We start from the raw sequence: 22,403 nt of genomic DNA, 5'->3' as shown, positions 1-22,403 counted from the left end.
ATATTATGTAATTTTTCTTGTAAACTTAATACTTTGAGATGCATGGTGGATAGCGGTCTTGTGGTGGAGTAATAATAGTAGACATTAGTAAGTTTAACAGTCTACTTATCACAGACGTATTGCCTATATGATATTATGGCATGAATTACCATAGTTAAAATTTGTGCTATTCTCTCAATTTCCCAATAGTAATTTTCCTACCATGCCATTGCATGCTTTCGAGAGAGATGCCACTAGTCACTACTGCAGGATACTTCTAACGCGACATTACGATCAGAGATCCTTTGCTAAAACTGTGTGCCATGCAATAATCGCAAACGGTGGTATAAAAAACCCGTCAAAAAAGGTGCAAAATGTTTGTGATGGTGGAGCCATCAAATAAGGTTCAGATTTTAGTTGCGTGTGCGATGCAGGGCAGACGGTTAATCCATTCAAACTGTTTGTGATGAGGCAGAACAACAGAAACGGGCAGCCATATCAATGTGTGTGCGATGCAGGACACACGGTTAATCCATTCGAACTGTTTGCGATGAGGTAGAACAACAGAAACGGGCAGCCATATCAATGTGTGTGCGATATACGACATATGGTTCACTCAGACAAACTATTTTCGATTAGGGAACACAACAAAAACGGTTCAACTTAACAAGATGTGTGTGATATGCGGCATCAGTTCACATGCATGAATTGTTTGCGAGGAGCCAAAAGAACACAACGAGTTGTGTAAACAAGATGTATGTGATACGTGGCAAACAGCCGACTTGGATGAACTGTTTGCAATGAGAAATTACAACACAGACTGTCAATACATTTAGTTCATGTGTGATTCTATGTGTACAAAAAACTTTGAAAAATGCAAGCTAGTTGCTTGCGGTGGCTAGGAGTATCACACACGATGCGTCTGTGAGTACTCGTGTGCAATGATTAGTATGTTACACATACGTTTCCTTATGTTAACATGTGTGTGAATTTGCAATATGGACAATTAATATGCAAATGCCTTCTGGACATCGGGCACACGCTTAAACTCAATGAACTGTGTACGATACTAATACTTTCCATGAAAATTTATGAACTTGGGTAACAACGTTTGAGTAACATATATATAGTGGTTACACTATTCAACAAAAGGAGGATCTTCGTAACACGGTTTTGACAATCATATGGTCCATATCTACATACTTAACTGTTGGGGAACGTAGTATTTCAAAAAATTTCCTACGATTACGCAAAATCTATCTAGGAGAAGCATAGCAACGAGCGGGAAGAGTGTGTCCACGTAACCTCATAGACCTAAAGCGGAAGCGTTTAGTAACGCGGTTGATGTACTCGAACGTCTTCGCGATCCAACCGATCCAAGCACCGAACATACGGCACCTCCGCGTTCCGCACACGTTCACCTTGATGACGTCCCTCGATCTCTTGATCCAGTTGAGGACGAGGGAGAGTTTCGTTAGCACGACGGCGTGGAGATGGTGATGATGAAGTTATCGGCACAGGGCTTTGCCTAAGCACTACGATGATATGAGCGAGGTGTGTAACTGTGGAGGGGGGCACCACACACGGCTAAGAAAAGACTTGGTGTGTCTTTGGGGTGCTCCCTCCCACGTATATAAAGGGGGGAGGAGAGGTGGCCAGCCCAAGGGGGCACGCCAGGTGTGGGGAGTCCTACTAGGACTCCTCTAGTCCAAGTAGGATTCCCCTCTCCTTTTTCCTTTTTTGGAATAGCAAAGAGGGAAAGAGAGGAGGAGTAGGAGAGGGAAAGGGGGGGGGCGCCGCCCCCACCCCTTGTCCAATTCGGATTGGCAAGGGGGGCGTGTGCCACCTCCCTGGCCTCTCCTCTCTCCTCCACTAAGGCCCATGTGTGGCCCATTAACTTCCAGGGGGGGGAGGGGGTCCGGTAACCCCCTGTACTCCGAAACTTATCCGATACTTCCCAAAACTATTCCGGTGTCCGAATATAAGCTTCCAATATATGAATCTTCACCTCTCGACCATTTCGAGACTCCTCATCATGTTCGTGATTTCATCCGGGACTCCAAACAAACTTCGGTCATCAAATTACATAACTCATAATACAAATCACCATCGAACGTCAAGCATGCGGACCCTACGAGTTCGAGAAGTATGTAGACATGACCGAGACACATCTTCGGTCAATAACCAATAGTGGAACCTGGATGCTCATATTGGCTCCTACATATTCTACGAATATCTTTATCGGTCAAACCGCATAACAACATACGATGTTCCCTTTGTCATCCGTATGTTATTACTTGCCCGTGATTCGATCATCGGTATCATCATACATAGTTCAATCTCGTTACTGGCAAGTCTCTTTACTTGTTCCGTAATGAATCATCCCGTGACTAACTCATTATACACATTGCTTGCAAGGCTCATAGTGATGTGAATTACCGAGAGGGCCCAGAGATACCTCTCTGATACACGGAGTGACAAATCCTAATCTCGATCTATGCCCGCTCAACGAACACCATCGGAGACACCTATAGAGCATCTTTATAATCACCCAGTTATGTTGTGACATTTTGATAGCACACAAGGTGTTCCTCCGGTATTCGGGAGTTGCATAATCTCATAGTCAGAGGAACATGTATAAGTCATGATGAAAGCAATAGCAATAAAACTAAACGATCATTATGCTAAGCTAACGGATGGGTCTTGTCCATCACATCATTCTCTAATGATGTGATCCCGTTTATCAAATGACAACACATGTCTATGGTCAGGAAACTTAACCATCTTTAATTAATGAGCTAGTCTAGTAGAGGCATACTAGGGACACTCTGTTTGTCTATGTATTCACACATGTACTAAGTTTCCAGTTAATACAATTCTAGCATGAGTAATAAACATTTATCGTGATATAAGGAAATATAAATAACAACTTTATTATTGTCTCTAGGGCATATTTCCTCCAGTCTCCCACTTGCACTAGAGTCAACAATCTAGGTTACATGGTAATGATTCTAACACCCATGGAGTCTTGGTGCTGATCATGTTTTTTCTCGTGAGAGAGGCTTAGTCAACGGGTCTGCAACATTCAGATCCGTATGTATCTTGCAAATCTCTATGTCTCCCTCCTTGACTTGACCGCGGATGGAATTGAAGCGTCTCTTGATGTGTTTGGTTCTCTTGTGAAATCTGGATTCCATCGCCAAGGCAATTGCTCCAGTATTGTTACAGAAGATTTTCATTGGACCCGATGCACTAGGTATGACACCTAAATCGGATATGAAATCCTCCATCTAGATTCCTTCATTTGCTGCTTCCGAAGCAGCGATGTACTCCGCTTCACACGTAGATCTCGCCACAACGCTCCGCTTGGAACTGCACCAACTGACAGCTCCACCATTCAATATAAATACGTATCCAGTTTGTGACTTAGAGTCATCCGGATTAGTGTCAAAGCTTGCATCGACGTAACCATTTATGACGAGCTCTTTGTCACCTCCATAAACGAGAAATATATCCTTAGTCCTTTTCAGGTATTTCAGGATGTTCTTGACCGCTGTCCAGTGATCCACTCCTGGATTATGTTGGTACCTCCCTGCTAAACTAATAGCAATGCACACATCAGGTCTGGTACACAGGATTGCGTACATGATAGAACCTATGGCTGAGGCATAGGGAATGACTTTCATTTCTCTCTATGTTCTGTAGTGGTCGGGCATTGAGTCTGACTCAACTTCACACGTTGTAACACAGGCGAGAACCCTTTCTTTGACTGATCCATTTTGAACTTCTTCAAAACTTTATCAAGGTATGTGCTTTGTGAATGTCCAATTAAGCGTCTAGATCTATCTCTATAGATCTTGATCCCCAATATATAAGCAGCTTCACCGAGGTCTTTCATTCAAAAATTCTTATTCAAGTATCCTTTTATGCTATTCAGAAATTCAGTATCATTTCCAATTAACAATAGGTCATCCACATATAATATCAGAAATGCTACAGAGCTCCCACTCACTTTCTTGTAAATACAGGCTTCTCCAAAAGTCTGTATAAAACCATACGCTTAGATCACACTATCAAAGCGTATTCCAACTCCGAGAGGCTTGTACCAGTCCATAAATGGATTGCTAGAGCTTGGACACTTTATTAGCACCTTTTGGATCGAAAAAACCTTATGGTTGCATTATATACAACTCTTCTTTAAGATATCCATTAAGGAATGCAGTTTTGACATCCATTTGCCAACTTTCATAATCATAAAATGCGGCAATTGCTAACATGATTCAGACAGACTTAAGCATCGCTACGGGTGAGAAGGTCTCATCATAGTCAACTCCTTGAACTTGTCGAAAACCTTTTGCAACAAGTCGAGCTTTGTAGACAGTAACATTACCGTCAACGTCACTCTTCTTCTTGAAGATCCATTTATTTTCTATTGCTTGCTGATCATCGGGAAACTCAACCAAAGTCCACACTTTGTTCTCATACATGGATCCCATCTCAGATTTCATGGCCTCAAGCCATTTCGTGGAATCTGGGCTCATCATCGCTTCCTCATAGTTTGTAGGTTCGTCATGATCAAGTAACATGACCTCCAGAACAGGATTACCGTACCACTCTGGTGCGGATCTTACTCTGCTTGACCTATGAGGTTCGGTAGTAACTTGATCAGAAGTTTCATGATCATCATCATTAGCTTCCTCACTAATTGGTGTAGGAATCACTGGAACTGATTTCTATGATGAACTACTTTCCAATTCGGGAGAAGGTAGAATTACCTCATCAAGTTCTACTTTCCTCCCACTCACTTCTTTCAAGAGAAACTCCTTCTCTAGAAAGGATCCATTCTTAGCAACAAATATCTTGCCTTCAGATCTGTGATAGAAGGTGTACCCAACAATCTCCTTTGGGTATCCTATGAAGACACATTTCTCCGATTTGGGTTCAAGCTTATCAGGTTGAAGCTTTTTCACATAAGCATCGCAGCCCCAAACTTTAAGAAACGACAACTTGGGTTTCTTGCCAAACCACAGTTCATATGGTGTCGTCTCAGTTGATTAAGATGGTGCCCTATTTAACGTGAATGCAACCTTCTCTAAAGCATAACTCCAAAATGATAGCGGTAAATCAGTAAGAGACATCATAGATCGCACCATATCTAATAAAGTATGATTACCACGTTCGGACACACCATTACGCTGTGGTGTTCCAGGTGGCATGAGTTGCGAGGCTATCCCACATTGTTTCAAATGAAGACCAAACTCGTAACTCAAATATTCACCTCCACGATCAGATCGTAGAAACTTTATTTTCTTGTTATGATGATTTTCCACTTCACTCTGAAATTCTTTGAACTTTTCAAATGTTTCAGACTTATATTTCATCAAGTAGATATACCCATATCTGCTCAAATCATCTGTGAAGGTCAGAAAATAACGATACCCGCCGCGAGCCTCAACACTCATCGGATCGCATACATCAGTATGTATTATTTCCAACAAGTTTGTTGCTCACTCCATTGTTCCGGAGAACCGAGTCTTAGTCATCTTGCCCAGGAGGCATGGTTCGCAAGCATCAAGTGATTCCAAAAGTCCATCAGCATGGAGTTTCTTCATGCGCTTTACACCAATATGACCTAAACGACAGTGCCACAAATAAGTTGCACTATCATAAATTAAATTTGTATCTCTTGGATTCAATACTATGAATATGTGTATCACTACTATCGAGATTCAACAAAAATAGACCACTCATCAAGGGTGCATGACCATTAAAGATATTACTCATATAAATAGAACAACCATTATTCTCTGATTTAAATGAATAACCGTCTCGCATCAAACAAGATCCAGATATAATGTTCATGCTTAACACTGGCACCAAATAACAATTATTTAGGTCTAAAACTAATCCCGAAGGTAGATGTAGAGGTAGCGTGCCGACGGCGATCACATCGACTTTGGAACCATTTCCCACGCGCATCGTCACCTCGTCCTTAGCCAATCTTTGTTTAATCCATAGCCCCTGTTTCGGATTGCAAATATGAGCAACATAATCAGTATCAAATACCCAAGTGCTACTACGAGCATTAGTAAGGTACACATCAATAACATGTATATCAAATATACCTTTCACTTTGCCATCCTTCTTATCCGCCAAATACTTGGGGAAGTTTCGCTTCCTGTGACCAGTCCCTTTGCTGTAGAAGCACTCAGCCTCAGGCTTAGGTCCAGACTTGGGCTTCTTCACTTGAGCAGCAACTTTCTTGCCGTTCTTCTTGAAGTTCCCCTTCTTCCCTTTGCCCTTTTTCTTGAAACTAGTGGTCTTGTTAACCATCAACACTTGATGCTCCTTGTTAATTTCTACCTCCACAGCCTTTAGCATCGTGAAGAGCTCGGGAATTGTCTTATCCATCCCTTGCATATTATAGTTCATCATGAAGCTTTTGTAGATTGGTGGCAGTGATTGAAGAATCTGTCAATGACATTATCATCAGGAAGATTAACTCCCAGTTGAGTCAAGTGGTTGTGGTACCCAGACATTCTGAGTATATGTTCACTGACAGAACTATTCTCCTCCATCTTGCATCTGTAGAACTTATTGGAGACTTTCTATCTCTCAATCCGGGCATTTGCTTAAAATATTAACTTCAACTCCTGGAACATCTCATATGCTCCATGACATTCAAAACATCGTTGAAGTCCCGTTTCTAAGCCGTAAATCATGGCACACTGAACTATCATTGAAGTCCCGTTTCTTTGCTCTGCCAGACGCTCATAATGTCCAGAGTTGCTCCTGCAGTGGGTCTTGCACCTAGCGGTGCTTCTAGGACGTAATTCTTATGTGCAGCAATGAGGATAATCCTCAAGTTACAGACCCAGTCTGTGTAGTTGCTACCATCATCTTTCAACTTAGCTTTCTCTAGGAGCACATTAAAATTCAAGGGAACGGTAGCACAGGCCATTGATCTACAACAACATAGACATGCAAAATACTATCAGGTACTAAGTTCATGATAAATTAAAGTTCAATTAATCATATTACTTAAGAACTCCCACTTAGATAGACATCTAAATGATCATGTGATCCATATCAACTAAACCATGTTTGATAATCACGTGAGATGGAGCAGTTTTCAATGGCGAACATCACTATGTTGATCATATCTACTATATGATTCAAGTTCGACCTTTCGGTCTTAGTGTTCCAAGGCCATATCTGCATATGCTAGGCTCGTCAAGTTTAACCCAAGTATTCTACGTGTGAAAAACTGGCTTGCACCCGTTGTATGTGAACGTAGAGCTTATCACACCCGATCATCACGTGGTGTCTCGGCACGACGAACTGTAGCAAGGGTGCATACTCAGGGAGAACACTTATACCTTGAAATTTAGTGAGAGATCATCTTATAATGCTACCACCGTACTAAGCAAAATAAGATGCATAAAAGATAAACATCACGTGCAATCAAAATAAGTGATATGATATGGCCATCATCATCTTGTGCCTTTGATCTCCATGTCCAAAGTACCGTCATGATCACCATCGTCACCGGCTTGACACCTTGATCTCCATCGTAGCATCGTTGTCGTCTCGCCAACTATTGCTTCTACGACTATCGCTACCGCTTAGTGATAAAGTAAAGCAATTGCATGGAGATTGCATTTCATACAATGAAGTGACAACCATAAGGCTCCTGCCAGTTGCCGATAACGGTTACAAAACATGATCATCTCATACAACAATTTATATCTCATCACGTCTGGACCATATCACATCACAATATGCCCTGCAGAAACAAGTTAGACGTCCTCGATTTTGTTGTTGCAATTTTTACGTGGCTGCTATGGGCTTCTAGCAAGAACCGTTCTTACCTACGCATCAAAACCACAACGATTTTTCTTCAAGTGTGCTGTTTTAACTTTCAACAAGGACCGGGCGTAGTCAAACTCGATTCAACTAAAGTTAGAGAAACAGACACCCGCTAGCCACTTGTGTGCAAAGCAGGTCGGTAGAACCAGTCTCATGAACGCGGCCATGTAATGTCGGCTCGGGCAGCTTCAACGAACAATACCGCCGAATCAAAGTAAGACGTTGCTGGTAAGCAATATGAATATTATCACCCACAACTCATTGTGTTCTACTCGTGCATATAACATCTACACATAGAACTGGCTCGGATGCCACTGCTGGGGAACATAGTATTTCAAAATAATTCCTACGATCACGCAAGATCTATCTAGGAGAAGCATATCAACGAGCGGGGAGAGTGTGTCCACGTACCCTCGTAGATCGAAAGCGGAAGTGTTTAGTAACGCAGTTGATGTAGTCGAACGTCTTCGCGATCCAACCGATCCAAGCACCGAACGTACGTCACCTCCGCATTTAGCACACGTTCAGCTCGATGACGTCCCTCGATCTCTTGATCCAGTTGAGGACGAGGGAGAGTTACGTTAGCACGCCGGCGTGGTGACGGTGATGATGAAGTTACCGGCGTAGGCTTCGCCTAAGCACTACGACGATATGACCGAGGTGTGTAACTGTGGAGGGGGGCACCGCACACGGCTAAGAGAAGACTTGGTGTGTCTTTGGGGTGCCCCCCTCCCACGTATATAAAGGGGGGAGGAGAGGTGGTTGGCCCAAGGGGGGTGCGCCAGTTGTGGGGAGTTCTACTAGGACTCCCTAGTCCAAGTAGGATCCCCCTCTCCTTTTTCCTTTTTCGGAATAGCAAAGAGGGAAAGAGAGGAGGAGTAGGAGAGGGAAAGGGGGGCGCCGCCCCCACCCCTTGTACAATTTGGATTGGCAAGGGGGGGGAGCGCCACCTCCCTGGCCGGCCCTCTGTCCTCCACTAAGGCCCATGTGTGGCCCATTAACTTCCGGGGGGGGGGGGGGTTCCGGTAACCCCTGATACTCCGAAACTTATTTGATACTTCCCGAAACCATTCTAGTGTCCGAATATAACCTTCCAATATATGAATCTTCACCTGACGACCATTTCGAGACTCCTCGTCATGCCCGTGTTATCATCCGGGACCCCAAACAAACTTCGGTCATCAAATTACATAACTCATAATACAAATTGTCATCGAACGTTAAGCATGCGGACCCTACGGGTTCGAGAACTATGTAGACATGACCGAGACACATCTCTGGTAAATAACCTATAGCGGAACCTGGATGCTCATATTGGGTCCTACATATTCTATGAAGATCTTTATCGGTCAAACCGCATAACAACAAACGTTGTTCCCTTTGTCATCAGTATGTTACTTGCCCGAGATTCGATCATCGGTATCATCATACCTAGTTCAATCTCGTTACATGCAAGTCTCTTTACTCGTTCCGTAATGCATCATCCCGTGACTAACTCATTAGAGACATTGCTTGCAAGGCTCATAGTGATGTGCATTACCGAGAGGGCCTAGAGATACCTCTCCGATACACGGAGTGACAAATCCTAATCTCAATCTATGCCAACTCAACAAACACCATCGGAGACACCTGTAGAGCATCTTTATAATCACCCAGTTACGTTGTGATGTTTTGATAGCACACAAGGTGTTCCTCCGGTATTCGGGAGTTGCATAATCTCATAGTCAAAGGAACATGTATAAGTCATGATGAAAGCAATAGCAATAAAACTAAACGATCATTATGCTAAGCTAATGGATGGATCTTGTCCATCACATCATTCTCTAATGACGTGATCCCGTTTATCAAATGACAACACATGTCTATGGTTAGGAAACTTAACCATCTTTGATTAACGAGCTAGTCTAGTAGAGGCATACTAGGGACACTCTATTTGTCTATGTATTCACACAAGTACTAAGTTTACGGTTAATACAATTCTAGCGTGAATAATAAAAATTTACCATGATATAAGGAAATATAAATAACAACTTTATTATTGCCTCTAGGGCATAATTCCTTCATTAACATAGTAACAACTATCACATTTTAAGAGGCTAAGGGCCAACAACCATATGGTCCATATCTACATACTTAACATATATAGTAACAGCTAGCACATTTTAAGAGGCTGAGGGAGAACAACCACAACTATCCACTGGAAGCAGCTTGATCACGGTGACTCGACATCTCGTCAATGAAAAGGAAGAGCCCTCATGTGCCTTGGTAGAGCATGAGTAGAACAATGTCTTCAATTTTCCAATATGGATGCATTGCCACAAGAAACGAGAACTTGTTAATTTGAATGGTTCCATTTCTATGGGAAATTAAATACCTTGCAATCACCTTTGGCGTTATTAGCAAGCATAAGTGTATTTCGACCACGCCGGGAAATCGATCCAGGAACTGCTACAGGGGCAATTTACGTTGACATGTAGAATAAAAACCAATTGTAACATATCGTTGAAGATATATATAGTTTATGAGCATCAACATTAAAATAAGACTTTTTACAAGTGTTTTGTGCACACAATTGGTCTTGTTCAATGTGTGCACCATAGTTCTAATTAATCCCATCCAAAATCCAGCGTTCATACGCTGTGCTATCTCTGTCAGATTATCAACAAAATTTATGACATGCTTCAAGTCCTTCTAGTGAAATTTGGTACGCTTAGTAACATATAGGTCGTTCACTATGCATCCAACATATCCTGCTTAAAAGGTGTAAAGGTATTATTTATTCAAAACATGACAGAAGAATATATAGTGCGCTTAAATTTGTAAATAGAATTTGTTACTACCTAGGAACGAAGTCAGAATATGAAATCACAATTGGTTGCTTAAATAGTGATCAATTAGTCAGAACAAACACCCTAATTTTGCTAAGAAATATGACAGCACGGAGAAAGTTGAAAGGACACTAACCTCGATCAGACTTTGATCGGCTGATGACGTTGGGGAAGTAAACATCCATGTTAATTAGACCAGGCTGTGGTGCACGCACTAGAATTTTATTGCCAGCTTTCAGTTCATAACACTTAGACATTTTTCTCCAAAGGTCCGCATTAAAATAGGAGTGACCATCTTTATCAAGTTTTACGCTAACCATCATTGTAAATCCATGCCGCGTTGTCAATATGACATCTTGGGAGTCATCAACAAAGTAAAGCCCAAGATTTCCTTCTACTTTTGTTCTTACAAAGCAATGGATGTACTGCTTGAAATGAAAATTAAGATCGTAAATTAGATATATTAAAATAACAGAGCAAGATGCAAATATGAGAGTAACTGATAGAACAGATCAATATATAGATGAAAGCAAAGTACAAAAATATAGAATTAAAAATAGATAATGTAACAAAGATTTGATGTAAATATATAGATAATGTAGCAATAGATGGTATATTTTCACAAATTTAGGCCATGCCGACCGTGGTAGGTTGAGATTTAACATACCGAGCGCTCCCTGAAGTCATCCGGAATGGTGAGATAGAACTTCGTTTCCAACTGACCACGACCACGGTTGCCCGATTTGTGCTCGCACTGTGGACACATGAATGAACACCCAGGAATCAGCCAGAACAAAAATGATTCCACGGCGATTTCCGCCGGTTGATTAATAGCAACGGACGGACTGCGATAAGAGATGACTGAATATTTCTCTAAGTTGATTACCTTCTCCATGAGAAAAATCCCTGGCTCAATTCCGCAGAAAACCCCAGTCGACCAGAGTCTAGAATGTCGGTGCAGATATGCGGCGAAAAGCGGTAGGGGCGAAATCCCATGCCGTTTGGAGCACGACCTACGCCCGCCACCAACAGCCGTTGAGCTTAGGGTGCAGAGTTGAGGAGGAGTCCGCGGCGAGTGAGTGGGCACGAAGTAGGCAAGGGTTTTCTTTTTTTCCTTTTGCATGTGTGAGCATGGTTCGCAGAGGCGACGGAGATGAATCGTGTGCGATAGTAAATCACCGAGATTGAATAGGAATCCAAATTTCCTTTGTCCTTCATCCATGAGTTTTTTTCTACGTTGAAATTTGACACTTTTCTGGGTTCATTTACAATATTTAGGGGATTATGTGCATTTTGTAGGCATTAATGCACATAATTCAAATTTAAACAATTAGTTCTTGAAAAGGTGCACAAGAATCACTACAAGGATCCGGGTCTATTGCAACAAAACTGTTTGTTGCAATACATGTTGTTTCGTGGCGATAAGTACCTATTGCCACGAAACGACATTCGTTGGCAACCGTTGCGACTGGACACATGGTAATAGGTTATTACCACGAAAAAGGAATTGCGGCAATAAAGCGTGCTATCGCAACATCTATGCGGGAAGTTGCCACATGTTTTCCCGTGGCAACACTCACCTGATGCCATAATTTGATTTGTGGAGATAGCTTTAATGCAACATGTAATGAATCGTGGCGACTGATATCTCGTAGCGATAGACATTTGTGACAACAACCTATGCCAACGACGACCGTTTTGTGGCGCAATACTCTTCCGTGGCAATAGTCAATTGTGGCAATAAACTATGGCCACAATCCTTATTTTTGTGGCATTATGCATGTTGCCACGACCCACCACACTTGCGGCAATAAACTATGGCAACAATCCTTGTTTTCCTCGCATTAGGCATGTTGCCACGACCCACTGCACTTGTGGCATTAACTTATAACAAAAAATATTCCAGTCGTCATAACAGTAAATTGCAACATACTTGTTTTGGTAGTGATAAATAGGTATCACAACAAGTAAAGTCTTTGTAGCAAAAAACTATTACGACAATTTAACCTTTCCGTGGCGATACTCTATTTCAACAAAACGTACTTTGGTGGTGAAACAGTTATCGCATCGTGAAAACAATTATGGTGACAAGCTATTACGACAATATAAAGTGCTCCGTTGCAACATCCTAGTGCAACAAAACAGGTAGGCGTAGAGACTGAGATATGACGCAACAATATATTTGTATTGGTGCTAGCATGTGGCAACCAAAAGTGGGTTGTGATAATAACCTATTGCAACCGTAAAAAAATACAGGCTTTCAATTACAATATTCAAAACCATACGTATAATATGTAAATTCATAAAATTCATAATTCTCATAGCAAATATCCATCAAATGAAACTCAAATGTAATTTCGCCATCCTAATTAACTGCGAAGACTAAAATGTCTGTGATCTAGAGTCCAGTCCAGCTAGTTCTTTGGATCCTGCAATCAAGAAATAAAAAAGGTTCTAGTTAATGAGTCGAACATAACATACGCCATACAATTATTCTAGCCCCATTGTTAAAAAGAACTATCGTCAAACTAACTAGACTAATACTGTGTCAGCAAGCATGTAACTGAGGGATCAGAACAATTATACAAGTGTAAACGTGTAAAGCATAAGCACTAGTACATCTACTAAAAGCTTCTCTTTTGAGAAAAAACATTACTTTATAACTTAAGGATGCTGGGCTGAATCACCCAAAGCACATGCAACCATAAGGGCTGGTACATCGGCCTCCCATTCCCAGGGCCGGCCCTGAGGGGGTGGCAGGGGGCGGCCGCCCAGGGCCCCCGAAATCTAGGGCCCCCCTCCAGGGTTCGCAAGGAGCCCATGGCCCAGACCATAAGGAGGCAGCGACCTAGACGCACGTAGTCCACGAGTATTCATGTTTTCCTTATTTCTATCGCGAGTTCGCAGCTTCGTGACGATACTATTCCCTCGAGGGCCCCGATCGTGAGACGCGCCGCTGATGTAGATCGCTCTCCGCCATGTGGCCGGCTGGTCTTCCTCCAGGTCCCCGGGCCCGTTGTGTTATCCCGCGTTCGTGAGATGCCTCTCATGTGCAAGACGAAGCCACCCTACTTATAAGGTCATCCCTAACTTCCTTTTTCTAGTTGGTCACGTTTATATGGTGCAGCAACAGTCAGATCTTAGAAGGTCTCGCATATGATGCAATACAAAATTTTGATTTCGTGTGCCCGTTGCTCTATTTCTTACTTCAATCTGGACTTTATCAATAGAACACCAATCGCCTTATGCATTGAAAAAATTTCCTACTATGTGTTAGATTGTCGGTCTTTGCATTCTCTCTCCAAATCATCATGACTGCAAATTTAACTTAAAAATTGGAAGAAGGTCTCAGCTATTCTTACACGCATAATTTCAATCCAAGCATGGTTATATAACAAGCCACTCAGACTCCCATAGCCATCAGGTAGGTAAATGATCTTTTATTGTTGCAAATGAAGCTTTAAAACTTTATAAACCTTTCATCTTGATGTTTGCCCTCTATCATGTATTCGATTTGTCTAATTAAGTAAAGGAATACACCATTTACAAATTTTGTGTTATTTTGGAACAATAGACAACAATAAGTTAAGTAAAGGAATGAACTAAAAAATGAGATTATTATTTTGATCTTTATAGTAGGGGCCCTGGTTGTAATTTCGCCTTGAGCCCCCGAAATATCAGGACCGGCCCTGCCCATTCCACATAGTGGTTAGGTTTGTACATCCTACCAAGACTAGCAAGCTCGTGAGAAAAGAGTTTGTCGAGCGACGACATACATTAATTTCATAATAAGAAAACCATAATTTGAGTTGGTACTTGGTATCCTCAATAATAAAAGCTTCTGCTATTGATTTAAGTTGTGACTCGACGTATAGTTTCAGTAAAGTTCATGTCCCTAGCTAGCACATATTCATTTTTTGTTTAAGTTGTGACTTGATGCAACAACAACACATGGTAAAAGAGAACAAGCAACTAGCTAATTATGAAGGCCAATGACGTATAAAATGTAGGTGAACATGAAGAGAAAGCAAGGTTGTGACTTACCATTGCTTTAAACATTCGAGAATTCCTTGCTGCAGCTTGTATGAGCGCATTTGAAGAAATAGCAGTTGGCCTTGAACCTGAAGTCTTATTAGGAATAGATCTTTGTAATAGAATATTTTGCAAGTTTGGATTACTATTTTCTTTGTTGTCAACCCTCTTCGCAGGCACTTGTAAATAGAAGTGCACTTTTAGCAATGCAAGTAAGCAACATAAATCTTACAAGGTCAAAAGCGTATGACTGTAATCACCTGTTGGGTTCCCATCTGTTGGCTCAATTCTACAAACTTTGCCATCATGTTTTTTTTTCAAATTCCAGTCTTGATGTTCGCTCCTCTTGGAATAATCTTTCCCTTTCAGCACGCTCTTCTTTTAACCTCTCCTCAAGTTGTTCTCTCTCAGCACACTCCAAGTTAATCCTCTCTTGTGTGTTTGCATGTTCAGCTTGTAGTTGATCTTCCAATTCATTGACCTGCTGGCTGAGCTGAGAGTTTTGCTCTCCTAGGTGGCTGCTATAGCACGAGCTTGCTCTTCAATCTGGATACGAAACCTTTCAGAACCAGTTGAAGTTTTCGCCATCTATCCGTACCCACGAGGCTGCGATGACTTGAATTCCAGAGTGTCTTTGTATGCGGTCTGAAAAATATTGTTTTTCTGCTCACTTGAAAGTGGACCTTCAGTTTCAGTTTCTTTGTTTTTAACCTCTTCAAGTGCTTTGTCCTAAAAATGGAAGGAACAATTATAGGTGCGACATCAATGTTGACACTATAGAAGATGAAACAAGAATAACACGGTCCAACACATGAATAATCCCATCTCATGATGAAACATGCCGAATGCACATCATTGACTAACTATAGAATAACCAAAAGTCAATGTACTCATGTAAACTTTCTGGGAATCTGTGTTAGACCATGTTCCATCGTTCGTGTGGGTGAGTTCCCATAGAGCAATACAATCTGGCTCTTCTCCAGTTTCCAAGTTTCTCTGCAAGTAATATAACAATAAGATGCTTGAAACATGACACCATATTTAGCAACGAGGCATACATATTTAGTTGGACTCATACCTTCTCAAAACTAACTTGCGAGTAAGATTTTGATCCGATTCTGTGTTTTGTCTTCTGTTTCTTACGGTTATCGGCGTTCTTTTGGCTACGATCCTATCAATTCATTGGAACCAAATATAACGTGAGACTAGCCATTTCATCTTTACACATAGTAGACAAACAGTGATCATAGAGATAACCTAGAATTTTGAATCAGTGCCAAAGTACTCAATCATCCATTCTCACTCTTCTGGTTGTAAATCTTCCGGTAGATTAGCCAATCTAGCTGCATCTATTTTGTATGCCTTGTAAGTGGAGCTTAGAGTTGATCGCCAGCCTCTATATCGCTCTTTCGCAGTTTTGAGAACCTTTTCTTCTGTTTCTGGTGTATCTTCCAGGTCCCATCTGTCCTGTAAACATACAACAAATAAATATACATAAACAGTGCATTATCGATGGTAAAATAAGATAACACATGTGGAAAAGATTGTACGCACTATCATATCTACAACAATGAGTCGATGGATTATAGGGTGAATGTCCGACCATGTCCTCACTCCTATGAGTGGTAACTTTCTTTTCATTATGACTACCACGTCATCCTTGAACGAACGATAGTTCATTCCTACTGTACCACCCATTTTTTCAGAGAATGTAATATTTAGCTTTGCAGATCCATTGGCAAAACGCTTCTTAGATGCTTTAAAACCTTTGAAAACACCTCGGCCTTTCTTCTTCTGTCCACTAGCTTCTACAGCCCAAATCATACAAAAAATTTGTATTACTCAGTATTAGATTGTAAGAAATGATGACACAAATGTAAACGAAAGCAAGTACCATCCTGTAGTAGCGCATGATACGTCTCCAACGTATCTATAATTTTTGATTGCTCCATGCTATATTATCTACTGTTTTGGACTATATTGGGCTTTATTTTCCACTCTTATATTATTTTTGGGACTAACCTATTAACCGGAGGCCCAGCCCAGAATTGCTGTTTTTTGCCTATTTCAGTGTTTCGGATAAACGGAATATCAAACGGAGTCCCAACGGAAAAAAATCTTCGGAAACATGATTTTCTCACCGAACATGATCCAGGAGACTTGGACCCTACTACAAGGGATCAAAGAGGTGGTCAAGAGGGTGGGGGGCGCGCCCCCCTAGGTCGCGCCCCTGCCTCGTGGGCCCCTCGGTGCTCCACCGACGTACTCCTTCCTCCTATATATACACACGTACCCCCAAACGATCAGAAGAGGAGCCAAAAACCTAATTCCACTGCCGCAACTTTCTGTATCGACGAGATCCCATCTTGGGGCCTGTTCCGGAGCTCCGCCGGAAGAGGGCCGTCATCATGGAGGGCTTCTACATCATCTTAGCCCCTCCGATGAAGTGTGAGTAGTTTACCTCAGACCTTCGGGTCCATAGTTAGTAGCTAGATGGCTTCTTCTCTCTCTTTGAATCTCAATACAAAGTTCTCCCCCTCTCTTGTGGAGATCTATGTTGGAAATATGCCCTAGAGGCAATAATAAATTGATTATTATTATATTTCCTTGTTCATGATAATCGTTTATTATCCATGCTATAATTGTATTGATAGGAAACTCAGATACATGTGTGGATACATAGACAACACCATGTCCCTAGTAGGCCTCTAGTTGACTAGCTCGTTGATCAATAGATGGTTACGGTTTCCTGACCATGGACATTGGATGTCATTGATAACGGGATCACATCATTAGGAGAATGATGTGATGGACAAGACCCAATCCTAAGCATAGCACAAGATCGTGTAGTTCGTATGCTAAAGCTTTTCTAATGTCAAGTATCATTTCCTTAGACCATGAGATTGTGCAACTCCCGGATACCGTAGGAGTGCTTTGGGTGTACCAAACGTCACAACGTAACTGGGTGACTATAAAGGTGTACTACGGGTATCTCCGAAAGTGTCTGTTGGGTTGGCACGAATCGAGACTGGGATTTGTCACTCCGTGTAAACGGAGAGGTATCTCTGGGCCCACTCGGTAGGACATCATCATAATGTGCACAATGTGATCAAGGAGTTGATCAAGGGATGATGTGTTATGGAACGAGTAAAAGAGACTTGCCGGTAACGAGATTGAACAAGGTATCGGGATACCGACGATCGAATCTCGGGCAAGTATCGTACCGCTTGACAAAGGGAATTGTATACGGGATTGATTAAGTCCTTGACATCGTGGTTCATCCGATGAGATCATCGTGGAACATGTGGGAGCCAACATGGGTATCCAGATCCTGCTGTTGGTTATTGACCGGAGAACGTCTCGGTCATGTCTGCATGTCTCCCGAACCCGTAGGGTCTACACACTTAAGGTTCGGTGACGCTAGGGTTATAGAGATATTAGTATGCGGTAACCCGAAAGTTGTTCGGAGCACCGGATGAGATCCCGGACGTCACGAGGAGTTCCGGAATGGTCCGGAGGTAAAGAATTATATATAGGAAGTGCTATTTCGGCCATCGGGACAAGTTTCGGGGTCACCGGTATTGTACCGGGACCACCGGAAGGGTCCCGGGGGTCCACCGGGTGGGGCCACCTGCCCCGGGGGGCCACATGGGCTGTAGGGGGTGCGCCTTGGCCTATATGGGCCAAGGGCACCAGCCCCAAGAGGCCCATGCGCCAAGAGAAGAGGAAAAAGGGAGAGTCCTAAAGGGGGAAGGCACCTCCGAGGTGCCTTGGGGAGGATGGACTCCTCCCCCCCCCTTGGCCGCACCCTTCCTTGGAGGAAGGGCAAGGCTGCACCCTCCCCCTCTCCCTTGGCCCTATATATAGTGGGGGGAAGGGAGGGCAACCATACATAAGGCCTGGCGCCTCCCTCTCCCTCCCATGACACATCTCCCTCCTCCCACAGCGCTTGGCGAAGCCCTGTTGGAATCCCGCTACTTCCACCACCACGCCGTTGTGCTGCTGGATCTCCATTAACCTCTCCTTCCCCCTTGCTGGATCAAGAAGGAGGAGACGTCGCTGCTCCGTACATGTGTTGAACGCGGAGGTGCCGTCCGTTCGGCGCTAGGATCATCGGTGATTTGGATCACGACCAGTACGACTCCATCAACCCCGTTCTCTTGAACGCTTCCGTGCGCGATCTACAAGGGTATGTAGATCCACTCCTCCCTTGTTGCTAGATGACTCCATAGATAGATCTTGGTGACACGTAGGGAAATTTTGAATTTATGCTACGTTCCCCAACAATCTATTCGATGTAATCTTCTTTTTGCGGTGTGTTTGTTGAGACCGATGAATTGTGGGTTTATGATCAAGTCTATCTATGAATAATATTTGAATCTTCTCTGAATTCTTTTATGTATGATTGGTTATCTTTGCAAGTATCTTCGAATTATCCGTTTGGTTTGGCCAATTAGATTGGTAGTTCTTGCCATGGGAGAAGTGCTTAGCTTTGGGTTCGATCTTGCGGTGCCCTTACCCAGTGACAGAAGGTGAAGAAAGGCACGTATTGTATTGTTGCCATCGAGGATAACAAGATGGGGTTTATTTCATATTGCATGAATTTATCTCTCTACATCATGTCATCTTGCTTAAGGCGTTACTCTGTTTTAACTTAATACTCTAGATGCATGCTGGATAGCGGTCGATGAGTGGAGTAATAGTAGTAGATGCAGAATCGTTTCGATCTACTTGTCACGGACGTGATGCCTATATACATGATCATGCCTAGATATTCTCATAATTATGCTCAATTCTATCAATTGCTCAACAGTAATTTGTTCACCCATCGTAGAATACTTATGCTCTTGAGAGAAGCCACTAGTGAAACCTATGGCCCCCGGGTCTATTCTCATCATTTCAATCTCCATCACTTTTATATTGTTTTGCTATTTACTTTGCTTTTACTTTTTAATTTGCGCCTTTATATCAAAAATACCAAAAATATTCTATCTATCAGATCTCACTCTCGTAAGTGACAGTGAAGGGCTTGACAACCCCTAATCGCGTTGGTTGCGAGTAGCTATCGCTTTGTGCAGGTACGAGGGACTTGAGTGTGGGCTCCTACTGGATTGATACCTTGGTTCTCAAAAACTGAGGGAAATACTTACACTACTCTGCTGCATCATCCCTTCCTCTTCGGGGAAAACCAACGCAAGCTCAAGACGTAGCAAGAAGGATTTCTGGCGCCGTTGCCGGGGAGTCTACGCAAAAAGTCATATACCAAGTACCCATCACAATCCCTATCTCTCGCATTACATTATTTGCCATTTGCCTCTCGTTTTCCTCTCCCCCAATTCACCCTTGCCGTTTTATTCGCCCTCTCTCTCTATCCTCCCTCTCTATTTGCCTCTTTTCCCTCGCCATGAAAGAACCAAAAAGAGTTGGGGGTTCTCTCCCAAGTTCTAGTGCATTAGACAATCCTGCTATCTTATCTAAACTCATAAATCGGAATGCTATAGAACAACTTGCCGGAGTTATCAATGAGAACCTTAGTAATTTCGATGAAGATGATTCTGGAATTTTTCGTTATTTACTTGATGAATCTTTGAAAGATGCTTGGGATAGGCTGTTAAGGATCCGGGCTAGCTATGTACCCCAATATCAAATTGAGGTTTACTTAAAAAGCTTTTATGTTGGGCTACCCGCTTCATTCAAACAAGTTTTAGATTCTATTTTCGAGGGGGGTTTTCTTGAAGGGGACCCCATAGATACCTATGAGAGGATGAAAACTATATTTGGGCACCCCATTAATGAGAAAACTGAAATCACATCTCTCTTGCTTTCTTACCAAAACAAATCTATTAAAGAGATAAAAGCTAGCCTAGATGCCAATTTCCGCAACATTCTTAATCTTTCTTCTACCATTAATGGACATGTACTCTGTCAAAATAGACAGATTAATTCCATAGATAACAAGTTTGCTCTCCTTTTCTCTAAAACCAAAGATGGCAATACCTAGATCTATTCTTGCTCGTTATGCCTAGCTAGGGGCGTTAAACGATAGCGCTTGTTGGGAGACAACCCAATTTTATTTTTATTCCTTGCTTTTTGCTCCTGTTTAGTAATAAATAAATTATTTAGCCTCTGTTTTGGTTGTGTTTTTTGTGTTTAATTAGTGTTTGTGCCAAGTAGAACCGTTGGGAAGACTTGGGAAAAGTCTTGTTGAACTTGCTGTAAAAAACAGAAACTTTAGCGCTCACGAGAACTGCTGTCATTTTTATTTGAAAAGCGATATTTAGTTAATTCTTTTTGAAGATGATTAATAGATAAATTCCTCACGTCCAGAAATTTATTTTAGAATTTTTGGGGTTCTAGATCTTGCGCTAGCTACAGATTACTACAGACTGTTCTGTTTTTGACAGATTCTGTTTTTCGTGTGTTGTTTGCTTATTTTGATGAATCTATGGCTAGTAAAATAGTTTATAATCGATAGAGAAGTTGGAATACAGTAGGTTTAACACCAATATAAATAAATAATGAGTTCATTACAGTACCTTGAAGTGGTCTTTTGTTTTCTTTCGCTAACGGAGCTCACGAGTTCTCTATTTTGAGTTTTGTGTTGTGAAGTTTTCAAGTTTTGGTTGAATTCTTTTGATGTATCATGGAACAAGGAGTGGCAAGAGCCTAATCTTGGGGATGCCCCCGGAAGGCATCCCCTATTTCGTCCACTTCCATCGGTAATTTACTTGGAGCTATATTTTTATTCACCAACATGATATGTGTTTTGCTTGGAGCGTCTTGTATTATTTGTGTCTTTGTTTGCTAGTATGCCACAATCATCCTTGCTGTACACACCTTTTGAGATAGCCATACATGAATTAAAATTTGATATTATACTCTATGTGCTTCACTTATATCTTTTGAGCTAAGTAGTTTTGCTCTATGTGCTTCACTTATATCTTTTGAGCTAGATAATTTTGCTCTATGTGCTGCACTTATATCTTTTGAGCTAGATAATTTTACTCTATGTGCTTCACTTATATCTTTTGAGCTAGATAATTTTTCTCTATGTGCTTCACTTATATCTTTAGAGCGTTATAATTTTGCTCTATGTGCTTCACTTAGATCTTTTAGAGCACGGTGGTGGATATGTTTTAAAGAAACTATTGATCTCTCATGCTTCACTTAAATTAATTTGAGAGTCTCTTAATAGCATGGTAATTTGCCTAATAATAATATGCTTGGTATTCAAGATTTGTGAAACTCTGTTTTGAGTGTGTTGAATACTAAGAAAAGATTGAAGAATGATAATTGTTTTGAGTTATGGAGGTGATAATATTAAAGTGATGCTAGTTGAGTAGTTGTGAATTTAAAGAATACTTGTGTTGAAGTTTGTGATTCCCGTAGCATGCACGTATGGTGAACCGTTATGTGATGAAGTCGGAGCATGATTTATTTATTGATTGTCTTCCTTATGAGTGGCGGTCGGGGACGAGCGATGGTCTTTTCCTACCAATCTATCCCCCTAGGAGCATGCGCGTAATACTTTGCTTTGATAACTTCTAGATTTTTGCAATAAGTATATGAGTTCTTTATGACTAATGTTGAGTCCATGGATTATACACACTCTCACCCTTCCACCTTTGCTAGCCTCTCTAATACCGCGCAACTTTCGCCGGTATCATACACCTACCATATATCTTCCTCAAAACA

At 41.8% G+C, this 22,403-nt stretch overlaps 1 long non-coding RNA gene across 1 annotated transcript; it reads right to left on the bottom strand.

The window, feature by feature from the left end:
* Nucleotides 1-12,835: 12,835 nt before the first annotated feature.
* LOC125548700 lies at nucleotides 12,836-15,161 on the bottom strand. The gene is made up of 2 exons (XR_007301154.1): nucleotides 14,721-15,161; nucleotides 12,836-13,105 (listed from the first exon to the last, which is right to left on the bottom strand). It is a non-coding gene; the product is annotated as an uncharacterized LOC125548700 (long non-coding RNA).
* Nucleotides 15,162-22,403: the final 7,242 nt, after the last annotated feature.

Source organism: Triticum urartu, chromosome 1 (assembly GCF_003073215.2).
Source record: "Triticum urartu cultivar G1812 chromosome 1, Tu2.1, whole genome shotgun sequence".
Classification (NCBI taxonomy): Eukaryota; Viridiplantae; Streptophyta; class Magnoliopsida; order Poales; family Poaceae; genus Triticum; species Triticum urartu.
The sequence above is the reverse complement of the archived record's forward strand: the minus strand, read 5'-3'. Positions and strand labels throughout refer to the sequence as shown.